The sequence below is a fragment of the Schistocerca serialis genome, chromosome 1 (assembly GCF_023864345.2).
Source record: "Schistocerca serialis cubense isolate TAMUIC-IGC-003099 chromosome 1, iqSchSeri2.2, whole genome shotgun sequence".
Taxonomy (NCBI): Eukaryota; Metazoa; Arthropoda; class Insecta; order Orthoptera; family Acrididae; genus Schistocerca; species Schistocerca serialis.
This window is the reverse complement of record NC_064638.1, coordinates 35,160,063-35,173,824: the sequence shown is the minus strand read 5'-3', so window position 1 is coordinate 35,173,824 and position 13,762 is coordinate 35,160,063. Positions and strand designations below refer to the sequence as shown.

Below are 13,762 nucleotides of genomic sequence, written 5' to 3'. Positions count from 1 at the left end.
TGTGAAGCAAGCATAGGTGGTACAAAGGAGAAGTTCGGTTGCGCTTAGGGGTAGCGGTGTCAATGGAATAACAAGATATCCGATGTGAAAAAGTAGCGCAGCAGTTGTAAAATTTTGTACATGGCTGCACGTTCAGAGTCCGTGAATAGTTACAAATAAAAGAAAACAGCTCTCGGTCACTAATTTTTAACGAATCGACCGGGTTTCGACACTGCTAGGTGTGTCTTCCTCAGAATTTAAACCAAAGAATGGTCTATAACATGCTCACAGAATTATAACTAAAAACTTATGATACAAATTATAAGTACGGAATTAGTGAAAGACTGGCAGTACTTATATCTCATTTATAAAATAATAAATATGCCGAAAGGGCATTAGTCACAAAGATATTTAAGATGAAAAACTGTGATGGAGAGCCACTAAGGGCTGCTCGTTACTTGCGTGGCTCAGGCTGTAAACCATTCTTTGGTTTAAATTCTGAGGAAGACGCTCCTAGCAGTGTCGTACCCGGTTAATTCGTTAAAAATTAGTGACCGAGGGCTGTTTTCTTTTAATTGGCACAGCAGTTGTGTTAAAAAAAAAATTAAAGCAACTCGTGTGTTGCTTTTTCACGTCGGAATTCTTCAAAAACAGTTGCTGAAAGTAATGAACAAAAATGTAAATGGCAAGACTGCTCCTTGCGGTGGGTGGAGACGTCTGAGGGGGAAATGCTGACGTAATCGGCGCCCTGCGCTACCAACAGAGACTGCAACCTTTGTCAGTACCACGTAAGTTTGACACTACAACTGCTAGGTCGCTGTGTTTGTAGAAATGAAAAAACAGGAAACTCGACATGAAGTTTTCCAGACAAATCCGATATGTGACGAAGCCGAACGACGGACCCGTCGGACACCTTTTACTGCGCCACTTACATGCAGTTACCATTGTTAGCAAAGTGGTTATCGCCAAGCGTGAACGTGCATCGTTTTCCTTTGAATTCCTGCTCTAAGAGGGATAAGCAGGATGGTAGCCTGTCGATGCACAGAATATCTAACAATAAACCAACACTTAAACATGCAGCTCTAGCAGCGGCAGTATATTTACAATGTGCAGCCGATATTTTTATAGGCAGCTACGTCGATATTTTTACGTCGATATATCGATACTTTTCCATATATCGAGAACCGATAATGATTTCTTTTAAACATCAAAATATCGGATTCCCGAAATTTTTAAATATACCAACAGTCCTTCACTGTAGCACGTCACAGGGCAGCAGTTTTATCCTTTATGGATGTCCTGTGTGCGGTTGTGGCTTTCTAATACGACGTTCTGTTCGTGACGACAGTCTGCCTGGGGCAGAAAAGTCAATTGAAACAGTGGATTACTAACAGACGAGCAGCACGCGCCTCCACCTCTGATTGTTTGTGGACTCGGACTCCCGTGTATGAAACAACTTCAGACGTGTGATTACTTCACGAATGAGTTACGAGTTAAGTCCAGGGTGGGGCAAATAAAAGTATTCTGGAGAACAGAGTTCCAGGGTACAAAGAAATACAGCAGAGGAAAGGAAATATAGTGCTAGCCTGACTACAGCACGTGTTCAAAGCGACCCCCATTCATCTGTTGGCACTTTTGGACCCTGGTCGGCAAGTGGCTGAAGTCTGATCGACGTTGGTCTGCTGGAATTACTGCAGTCTCATCCGAATTGTTCTGCTGCGGTTGCCGAAGACTACGAGGGTTGGCGCGATACGCCTTAGACTTGAGGGTTCCTCACACAAAGTAGTCGCACACTGACAGATCAGGTGACCTGGGTGGGCAGCCAGTGCCGCGACCGGACTGACCTCTGCTGACAACTCTTGTCAGACATGGGGATCGTGTAAATGCTCCGAGGTTCAGCCGGCCGTACGGGCCGTTACTCTGTCCTGTTGGCAGTAACTGTAGGTCTCTTCGTCCTGCGTTAACGCTGCCACAAATGGTAATCTAATCGTATCCCCTCGCCCTGGTCACTTTTGTTTCCCCCAGCCTATGTTTAACGTTAAGCAAGTAAAATATCTGCTGCGAAAGGCGCAAAACCGTAATAATGTTGGTTTTATTAATTTCGATTTATTCGCTGGATGAGTATAGTCTGCGTAATTTGCTCTCCGGGTGAAGAAAAGCTGATGTTTTACGCATTTCGATGTTTATGTTTATGACGTCATACCTCTTGTTTTATAGAATGATATCATTATGCTGGTGCGTTCAATGGTATAATTTGATACTATCTCCAATATCTGTTGTGAAGAGAGTTAGTAGTAAAGGAGTAATAAATTAAAACGCTATACATGATGCTAAAGTTTTACTGCATCAACAACAAAAATGTAGTAGCTATAAACTCGTTTCCTATCATTTATTGTGGGGAGTGTCAATGAGAAAAAATTTATAAGAGGTTTCAAATTACGAGTAAAGTTTGTTACAATTCAATAATTATTCAATGATTCATTCCCAACCACTGGATGAATGTAAGCTGGGAAATTTTCGCGCCCTGAGTTACTCTGCCTCAATACATTACCAACTTTGGTATGTTACTTACTGTGTTAAACCGTCAACGTAATATCTTATCTCTTAATGAGCACATTATGACAAAATTTTAAATTTTTAAATTCGGTCAGTAATTATTAAGGGTGTCCGAGAGGAATGGCTAGTATCCAGGGATATGACAGGAACGATCATTCGAAGCAAAAATCCTCTGGTAAACATGGGCTCTGAAATATATACCTTAAGACCTATGAGCAGGTCTTCACATTCGATACTGTGGAACAGATCTCTTCTATTGCAAGCGCTTTGTTTTCCACATTCCGGAAGGCGCTAGTATCGACCAAAACAAGAAAAATTTGTCCATTAAACAAAGGGCTCTTAGTTGCATACCTTGAGAGGTACCAGCACTTTATCTGTAGAAGTGATCTGCTACACAGCATCGAAGATCAACACGTGCTCGTAGCTCATAGGGTAGGCGTTTTGGAGTCGATGTTTACCAGACTTTTCGCTTAAATGATCGTTCTGTCATATCCATGAATATCGTTTATTCCGCTTTGTCCACCATGTGAGGTATACTGAAAATGAACTTTTCTGGTTCCAGGTAGCCGTTAAATGGTCAATGTGCAACTGCTAAGGGTGGCGAGGTCACTTTTAGTTGTTTATCAATATAGGTTTCTTTTTTCTTGTGATTCTCAATGTCCCGGCGCAAGTATTTCAATTGGACACCATTTCGGCGACTTGCCTGTCCATAAGTCCCTAACCTACGTCAGGTAACAGTTAACCACGCCTCGTTGCTAGCGACTCCTCATATCGATGAGACGTGAAGGCTAGATTAAGATCACACGGGAAATTACCGTCGTCCTACCGGGGCTACTGGGATTTGATCCCGCGACCTGTCAGTTTCCAGACGGGAGGTTTACCGCTGGATCACAAGGCCCGACAGTAATATTGATAATGCAACGTAATACATCTCCAACCCAGCTGGCAAGCGTGATGATTGCACAAAAGTAATTTACTCTCAGGAACAGTAAGTCACAGAAACATGACAGATGAAAAGATGGTAAGAACCGTTATTAGATCCACAAACCTAAACTGAACATACAAAACATAACTGACACAATGAAACTGTATCATGGTAGATCGGAAAACACACAAACCGTGTCCCAGATGCAAGAAAATCTAAAATAATACAAACAAAGAGGTAAAAGATGTTTAGCAAAGCCAATGACGAGATGGACTGACCAATTTTTTAAGGAAATGATGATGACGATGGTGATAATGTATTTATTGCACTCGTTATTTTTCTATAAATCCGTCTTTCAACTGTCCGTATAGTGTCTAATTTAGAGTTCACACACATGTAAACGTTATAGTCTTATGTTGTTTTAGTTTTTTTTCTAGAGATGTATTTGTCGTTTTAGATATTTTTAGTTAAGCTGTTTATACTAAATCTTACGTCTGTCGAAAAGTTCTACCATATTATTCCTACAAGACATTTAAATTTTCTAACATGCTGTGGTTGAGAGGGAAGTGAGACATAGTTGTAGCCTGTCTCCGATGTTACTCCATCTGTACATTAATTACGCAGTACAGGAAATCAAAGAAAAATTTGGAGTAGGAATTAAAGTTCAGGAAGAAGAAATCAAAACTTTGAGGTTTGCCGATCATATTGTAATTCTATCAGTGACAGCAGCTGAACGCAATGGACAGAGTCTTGAAAGGAGGATATAACATGAACGTAAAAAAAAAAAAAGGTTTAAGTAGTTCTAATTTCTAGGGGACTGATGACCTTAGCAGTTAGTTCCCATAGTGCTCAGAGCCATTTGAACCATTTTTTTTTATAGTGGAGTGTTGTTGATTAAAATCAGGAGGTGCTAAGGGAAGTAGATTAGGAAACGAGACACTTCAAGTAATAGAGTTTTGCTATTTGGGCAGAAAAATTACTAATGAGGACCGAAGTAGAGAGGATAGAAAATATATACTGGCAATGGCAAGAAAAGCGTTTCCAAATGAGAGAAATTTGTTAATATTGAATGTAGATTTAAGCGTTAGGCAGTGTTTTCTGGAGGTATTTGTATGGATTGCAGCTTTGTATGGAGGTAAAACGTGGACGATAAACAGCTCAGACAAGAACAGCAGCTTTTGAAATGTTGTGCTACAGAAGAGCGCTGACTATTGGATCATATAACCAGTAAGTACTGAATACAATTGGAGAGAAAAGAAGTTTGAGGCACAACCTGACTAGAAGAATGGATCGGTTGATAGGACACGTTCTGAGACATCAAGGGATCAGCAATCTAGAACTGGAGGACGAGGGGGGAGGGCAAAATTCGTAGAGGGAGACCAAGAGATGAATACAGTAAGCATATTCAGAAGGATGTAGACTGCAGTACTTATTCAGAGATAAAGAGGCTTGCACAGGATAGAGGAGTATATGGAGAGCTGCGTCAAATCTCTCTTCGCATTCAAGACCACATCAACAACAAAAGCAACAACACAACAACAACAATAACAACAGCACAACAATAACGAGTTCTATTTTATTTGTGTTACTATGACTTTTGGTGGCGTTATATATTTGTCGTTAATTTCGTTACAGTTATTATTATTAGACTATTATTATTATTATTATTATTATTATTATTATTAAACAGCATCCAAGAGAATACTCTTACAGCAAGCTACATTTTCTTTACCGGTTTGGAAACATAATATACTGTGTTGCATAATGTTTCAATTTCAAGCTATTTATATAAGTTACATAACTCTAACACGTTCTCCGAGCTATAATGAGTACGGTATGAGCCCGCTAAACATTATTGGTCCTTGGCAAACAGCCATTTCATTTTTTGTGGTATGTCTCAGAAGCGCTGACTTCAAGTATAGTTCCGCACTACCACGTACATGCGCAGATGGTGCGTCTTCCGACTGTTATACAATGAACAAGCATTTCTGCGTAAAACATGTATTAGTAAAGTCCTTACTGTGGACAGACGGCCTTGGTGTGATTCGTGAGAAACACATTAACAGCCCCGATAAGTTACAGCACGACAGTCCCTCCTTTGCTATGGGTTTACGTAATGCCCGGTGATTTGCGATAGCGCCACTGGCTTGCATCTAGAGCGAGGATATCGAGTCCTAAAGTTTACGCCCCCCCTCCCCCGCCTCCAGTGCGCATAACGAATTTAAGTGAGAGTAATTAGCGTCCGGCGCTCGTCGAAGTGCCAATTACGCTGAGTAGCTCTTCAAGGGCGGCGGCGCTTCTTTCAGCTTCCCTGACAGGGAGGAAGCTCTGACTTTGCTTACGATAAGTCGTCCACTGCATATCGAGTAAAGAACGTGTTATCCAGTTAGACTTCTCTGGCGAACAGACCGTGTTTCGTTTAGTTTCATAAATGGAAAAAATGAGCATCTGTCGACACATCCAGCAGTTAGTAAAACAAGTAACGTTACACACGATTTCGACGCTCTTAGGATTGGCAAAGAACAGCGGAAATCTTACCATTGATCTGTAGATCACCTTCACAGTGCCGTCGACAAATAAATACTTTAATGGAAGGACATATCTTTCAAACGCTACCAGCTCTATTGTAATTGCCGGCCGAAGTGGCCGTGCGGTTAAAGGCGCTGCAGTCTGGAACCGCAAGACCGCTATGGTCGCAGGTTCGAATCCTGCCTCGGGCATGGATGTTTGTGTTGTCCTTAGGTTAGTTAGGTTTAACTAGTTCTAAGTTCTAGGGGACTAATGACCTCAGCAGTTGAGTCCCATAGTGCTCAGAGCCATTTGAACCATCTATTGTAATTCTTTTTGCTTCAACTCGTGACAACTTTGGAGTCGTAACCATTTTCAACTGTCCGACTTGTCACAGAGGAACAAATTCTTCCCTGACAGATCTGTGCCTTCAGCAACGGATTATGAACACGCCCACTGTTTGACGAAATCCTTCATTGAAAATGTTGTCCGAACTTTTTGGTAGGTGTTACATAGTTCATATCTGGAATGTCTTCTATTTTGTATGACTCATACTAGTGTGGGTACACTGTACAACTAAAACATGCCCTACTATACTAAGGGTGCTTCGAACCACGACTTTAGGCTTCTCATTAATTGACAGAGTTGTTGGATGTCCTTGTGAGTGATGTCGTGCCAAATTCTCTCCAATCAGCACGTCAGATCGTCAAAATCCCGAGCTGGTGGCAGGGCGGTGCCCATAATGCACCAAACATTCTCAACTGGGGACAGATCCAGCGACCTTGCTGACCAGGGTAGTGTTTGGCAAACACAAAGACAAGTGGTAGAAGCTCCTACTATGTGCTGAAATGTAAACCCGCGATGGCTTGCCATGAAGGGCTACAAAACGGGGCTTAGAATATCGTCAACGTACACTTCTTTGCTTGTCAATGGGGCTTAGTTCGAAGCGAAACTCGCCACTGCAGACAGTTCTATTTCAGGCGATGAGTTCAGGGCCTCAGGCGTTTCTGGAGACACCCCTGGATACCAACCTAATTGGAGCCCGCCACACGGCTCAACAACCATGAGTGATGGTCCGGGGTGCCATTTCGTTTCACAGCAGGACTCCTTTCGTTGTCAACTGCGGCAACCTACGTAACACAGATACGTCGACGAAATTGCACGACCAGTTTTGTTGCCCTTCATTGCAAGCCATCCCACATCCCAGGCTTACATTTCAGCAAAATAATGCTCACCCGCACATGGCGACAGTTTCTACTACACTACTGGCCATTTAAATTGCTACACCACGAAGATGACGTGCTACAGACGCGAAATTTAACCGACAGGAAGATGATGCTGTGATATGCAAATGATTAGCTTTTCAGAGCATTCACAGAAGATTGGCGCCGGTGACGACACCTACAACGTGCTGACATGAGGAAAGTTTCCAACCGATTTCTCATACACAAACAGCAGTTGACCGGCGTTGCCTGGTGAAACGTTGTTGTGATGCCTCGTGTAAGGGGGAGAAATGCGTACCATCACGTTTCCGACTTTAATAAAGGTCGGATTGTAGCCTATCGCGATTGCGGTTTATCGTATGGCGACATTAGTGCTCGCGTTGCTCGAGATCCAATGAGTGTTAGCAGAATATGGAATAGGTGGGTTCAGGAGGGTAATACGGAACGCCGTGCTGGATCCCAACGGCCTGGTATCAGTAGCAGTCGAGATGACAGGCATCTTATCCGCATGGCTGTAACGGATCGTGCAGCCACGTCTCGATCCCTGAGGCAACAGATAGGGACGTTTGCAAGACAACAACCATCTGCGCGAACAGTTCGACGACGTTTGCAGCAGCATGAACTATCAGCTCGGAGACCATGGCTGCGGTTACTCTTGACGCTGCATCACGGACAGGAGCGCCTGCGATGGTGTATTCAACGACGAACCTGTGTGCACGAATAGAAAACGTCGTTTTTCGGATGAATCCAGCTTCTGTTTACAGCATTATGATGGTCGCATCCGTGTTTGTCGACATTACGGTGAACGCACATTGGAAGCGTGTATTCGTCATCGTCATACTGACGTATCACCCAGCGTGATGGTATGGGATGCCATTGGTTACACGTCTCGGTCACCTCTTGTTTGTATTGACGGCACGTTGAACAGTGGACGTTACATTTCAGATGCGTTACGACCCGTTGCTCTACCCTTCATTCGATCCCTGCGAAACATATCAGCAGGATAATGCACGACCGCATGTTGCAGATCCTGTACGGACCTTTCTGGATACAGGAAATGTTCTACTGCTGCTCTGGCCAGTACATTCTGCAGATCTCTCATCAATTGGAAACGTCTGGTCAATGGTGGGCGAGCAACTGGCTCGACACAATACACCAGTCACTATTCTTGATGAACTGTGGTATCGTGTTGAAACTGACATCCAAGCTCTGTTTGAGTCAATGCCCAGGCGTATCAAGGCCGTTATTACGGCCAGAGGTGGTTGTTCTGGGTACTGATTTCTCAGGATGTATGCACCCAAACTGCATGAAAATGTAATCACATGTCAGTTCTAGTATAATGTATTTGTCCAATGAATACCCATTTATCATCTGCATTTCTTGTTGCTGTAGCAATTTTAATGGCCAGTAGTGTACTTGTCTTCGTGCTTACCAGACCCTACCTTGGCCAGCAACGCTGTAAGATCTCTCCCCATTTGAGGACGTTAGCAGCATATGAGGCTGGGTCCTCCAGCCAGCTCGGGGTTTTGTCGATGAGACGCGCCGGCTGGACAGAATTTGGCACGACATCCCTCAGGAGAACATCAAACATCTCTCTCAGTCAATGCGAAACCGAATTACTTGCATAAGGTCCAGGGGTGGAAAAAGGCGTATTGGTGTCTTTTCTTTTTTGTGTTTGAGTGTATTTTATTTATTTCCTTGATTTCGTTGAACTTCTGCGGGCACGCAGTAAGCCTAATTGGCGAAAAAGATATTTATGTCACTGCTTGAATAACTTGCTTCGATTGATGGGGCACCCTCTTAGGCATCAACCAAGAGTCAACGTGGTAAAGGAGGCAAATGTGGGGAGTAAAAGTTGCAGGGCCACATCAAGTCTTAAATAAATGATTATGGGTTGCAATACTTACGTAGAGGTTGATACACTGAGACAGGATAGCCTAGTGTGGAGAGCTGCACGAAACTAGCCTTCGGGCTCAAGACTACAACAACACGTTGCATTTATTTGTACAACATTTGAATTACGGTACGCTTAAGGGCTGGATCTCTCGCAAACGTTCGTGCGTCTTAAAGCGAACGCTCGACGCCAAAGGCTACGAAACCGACGTCTCTCCTTTTATAACAATTTGTGAGCCGTGTTCAGTGGGTCGTGCTGGGCTGAAATGGAGCGTAATTTTTCCAGTTACTAACACGCGCCACGTGCATTCACGATCGCGTAAAACTCGTTTACGCCTGGAGGACAAATTGGCTCGCCCGTGCTCGTCTATTTCTGGCAAATTAAGTCCACCCGCGCTCTCAGGTTACGGCTTGTAGGAGTTTTTAACATCGCGGAGCGGCGATGAAAAGCTGACAGCCTCTCAAACGCGCGGCGGTAATAAAATGCTTCTATTGCCGACGATTTCTGACGTTGCAGACGGTTAAACGGTTTTTCTGTAGCGCTTATTCTCCAAACAGCTTCGCTGTTAAGCGTTCAGATAGTTGCCAACTTCGTTTTTGTTGAAAAGCGTTCCATGTGGAAGCGTCGTAAAAGTTTGTCTAAGTGTTGGCAAGCCCCGTGTTTCGTTATTTGAGAAATCGTCCAATGACGGAGGAGAATTTTTTGTAACTTTTTGTCGACCTGCAGATGTACCCTGTGGGCGACAACATGTTATTATCGTTCTCGCCTTTTTAGTTTTAAGGCGTTTTATATTGATGAAAGTTCGATATTTGGATCCATGTTTACCTGAATACACACACAAAAAAAAGGCGCAGCACGAAGGATTATCCCAATGTGACGGAAATAGGTAGATATGATGTACATCTACAGGCAAAAATCATTACTGTTTCGGAAAAATTGGATGATTTATTCCAGAGAAAGAGCTTAACAAATTGAGCAAGTAAATAACGCCTTGGTCCGTCTCTGGCCGTTATGAAAGCAGGTATTAGACTTGGCATTGACTGATAGAGTTGTTGCATGTCCTCCTGAGGAACATCGTGGTAAATTCTGTCCACTTGGCGCATCAGATCGTCAAAATGCCTTGGCGGTTAGAGGACCCAGTCCATAGTGCTCCAAACGTTCTCAATTGGGAAGAGATCTGGCGATGCTGTCGGCGAAGGTTGTGCAGGGCAAGCACGAAGACGAGTAATGGAAACTCCCGACGTGTGCAGGCGGACATTATCCTGTAGAAATGTAAGCCCAGGATGGCTTGCCATCAAGGAACAAAACGGGGCGTAGAATATCGCCGACGTACTGCTGTGCTGTAAGGCTGCCGTGAATGACAACCAAACAAAAAAATGGTTCAAATGGCTCTGAGCACCATGGGACTCAACATCTGAGGTCATTAGGCCCCTAGAACTTAGAACTACTTAAACCTAACTAACCTAAGGACACCACACACATCCATGCCCGAGGCAGAATTCGAACCTGCGACAGTAGCGGTCGTGCGGTTCCAAACTGAAGCGCCTAGAACCGCTCGGGACAACCGAACAGATTCTGCCATGAAATGAAATGCCACCCCAGACCATCACTCTTGGTTGTCGGCCCATATGGCAGGCGGCAGTCAGGTTGGTCTCCCACCACTGTGCAGGGAGTCTCCAGACACGTATTCACTGGTCGTCGGGACTTAATTCGAACTCCTACTCCGAGCAGTGAGATTCCAGGTTGAAGACTGGTATAAAGTAGAAAGATCCCATAGCGTATTTTATATTAAAATGATCAATATGCGTCAACAATTAGCTGTCGTGTTTGGACGTGCCCATGACCACACGGTGACAGATTTCTTGGTGTATCAACTGGTATAGTCTAGCGTGTGTGCGTCACACACAGCCATATAAAACGGCGTAAGAACAGTTCTCCTAAGAACATCACAACCGACAACGACTGAAGACAGCTGTCACTTCTTGTGAGTGACTACCGGATAGAAATCGGACAGGAACTGCTGCTATTACGGAATGTAGCTGCATCTCAACCAGTTTTCGAGCGAACGTTACGATGGTCGCGTTGGGTGCGTAAAAAGAGGTCATAGTCCTTCGCGACTTTACTGGACGAAAGTACTCAGAAAATTGGCAGTAAACGCCTGGAGACGTGTGGTGGAATCTGGCAAGCTTCAATTGTTTCTTACTTCTAGTGATCCAAGCCGTCGAGTCCAGAGTAGGAAGGGTGTAATCGAGGCCAAAGTTGGTTCTCTGATGTTCTCAGGGTGTTTTTCTACCAAGACACATCTTCTCCTTAGCGTGACCTGAAGTCATCCCCGTCCGCTGTCCACACCGTTACGCCACGAGTGACACCGCCTGGCCTCTCCAAAACACTGGCAGGTGCAGACCTCTCCCCGGGTCGCCGCCGTACTAGCCGACGATGCTCCTCCAAGGGGCAGTGGAGAGTCGCGATCCACCGTTGGTCACAGTGCGACGCCATTCATCAGCAGCCCGTGCTCCCCGGCTACGGCACCGCTCCACAGGCAGCCGTTGGTGTTGCTGTGTTCACGGCAGCCTGTACATCGGACAGTAATTGCTTTATCCGGCTATGGAAATTGAAATGAGCGTTTGGCGTCGTTGGCCGGGAGGCCCCTTGCGGGGCAAGTCTGGCCGCCTTGGTGCAGGTCTTATTACATTCGACGCGACATTGGGGGACCTGCGCGCCGGATGGGGATGAAATGATGATGAAGACAACACAACACCCAGTCCCTGAGCGGAGAAAATCCCCGAGCAAGCCGGGAATCGAACCCGGGCCCGTAGGACGGCAATCCGTCACGCTAACCACTCAGCTATCGGGGCGGACAATCCGGCTGTTGCAAGTCTCCAACCAACAGTGCGGCATGAAACGGACTGTCGCAGGGATTCCGTTACTTATTCTCTGATGGCAGGAGGGAGTATGAGAGGGCCACGATGTGCTCGGTGCACAGTGTTGTGACTTGGCAAGACAGCCAAGCCACTAGGAGAGGAAGCCGAAAGGCACGCGTTTAAGCTCACGCAGGCTGGCGTGAGGTCTGGAACAGGACAAGACCTTTATAGTAGCAAAATAGCACGTTGTTGTTGTTGTTGTTGTGGTCTTCAGTCCTGAGACTGGTTTGATGCAGCTCTCCATGCTACTCTATCCTGTGCAAGCTACTTCATCTCCCAGTACCTACTGCAACCTACATCCTTCTGAATCTGCTTAGTGTACTCATCTCTTGGTCTCCCTCTACGATTTTTACCATCCACACTGCCCTCCAATACTAAATTGGTGATCCCTTGATGCCTCAGAACATGTCCTACCAACCGATCCCTTCTTCTGGTCAAGTTGTGCCACAAACTTTTCTTCTCCCTAATCCTATTCAATACTTCCTCATTAGTTATGTGATCTACCCATCTAATCTCCAGCATTCTTCTGCAGCACCACATTTCGAAAGCTTCTATTCTCTTCTTGTCCCAACTATTTATCGTCCATGTTTCACTTCCATACATGGCTACACTCCATACATATACTTTCAGAAACGACTTCCTGACACTTAAATCAATACTGGATGTTAACAAATTTCTCTTCTTCAGAAACGCTTTCCTTGCCATTGCCAGCCTACATTTTATATCCTATCTACTTCGTCCATCATCAGTTATTTTGCTCCCCAAATAGCAAAACTCCTTTACTACTTTAAGTGTCTCATTTCCTAATCTAATACCCTCAGCATCACCCGACTTAACTCGACTACATTCCATTATCCTCGTTTTGCTTTTGTTGATGTTCATTTTATATCCTCCCTTCAAGACACCATCCATTCCGTTCAACTGCTCTTCCAAGTCCTTTGCTGTCTCTGACAGAATCCAACCACTGCTTCCCTTTCATGTCCCTCGACTCTTATAACTGCCATCTGGTTTCTGTACAAATTGTAAATAGCCTTTCGCTCCCTGTATTTTACCCCTGCCACCTTTAGAATTTGAAAGAGAGTATTCCAGTCAACATTGTCAAAAGCTTTCTCTAAGTCTACAAATGCTAGAAACGTAGGTTTGCCTTATCTTAATCTTTCTTCTAAGATAAGTCGTAAGGTCAGTATTGCCTCACGTGTTCCAGTATTTCTACGGAATCCAAACTGATCTTCCCCGAGGTCGGCTTCTACTAGTTTTTCCATTCGTCTGTAAAGAATTCGTGTTATTACTTTGCAGCTGTGGCTTATTAAACTGATTGTTCGGTAATTTTCACATCTGTCAACACCTGCTTTCTTTGGGATTGGAATTATTATATTCTTCTTGAAGTCTGAGGGTATTTCGCCTGTTTCATACATCTTGCTCGCCAGATGGTAGAGTTTTGTCAGGACTGGCTCTCCCAAGGCCGTCAGTAGTTCCAATGGAATGCTGTCTACTCCGGGGGCCTTGTTTCGACTCAGGTCCTTCAGTGCTCTGTTAAACTCTTCACGCAGTATCGTATCTCCCATTTCATCTTCATCTATATCCTCTTCCATTTCCATAATATTGTCCTCAAGTGCATCGCCCTTGTATAGACCCTCTATATACTCCTTCCACCTTTCTGCTTTCCCTTCTTTGCTTAGAACTGGGTTTCCATCTGAGCTCTTGATGTTCATACATGTGGTTCTCTTATCTCCAAAGGTCTCTTTAATTTTCCTGT

At 44.5% G+C, this 13,762-nt stretch overlaps 1 protein-coding gene across 3 annotated transcripts in view; it reads left to right on the top strand.

The window, feature by feature from the left end:
- Window positions 1-13,762, top strand: part of LOC126461146 (calcium-binding protein E63-1) — a 577,618-nt gene that overhangs the window by 454,019 nt on the left and 109,837 nt on the right. The window lies entirely within an intron of this gene.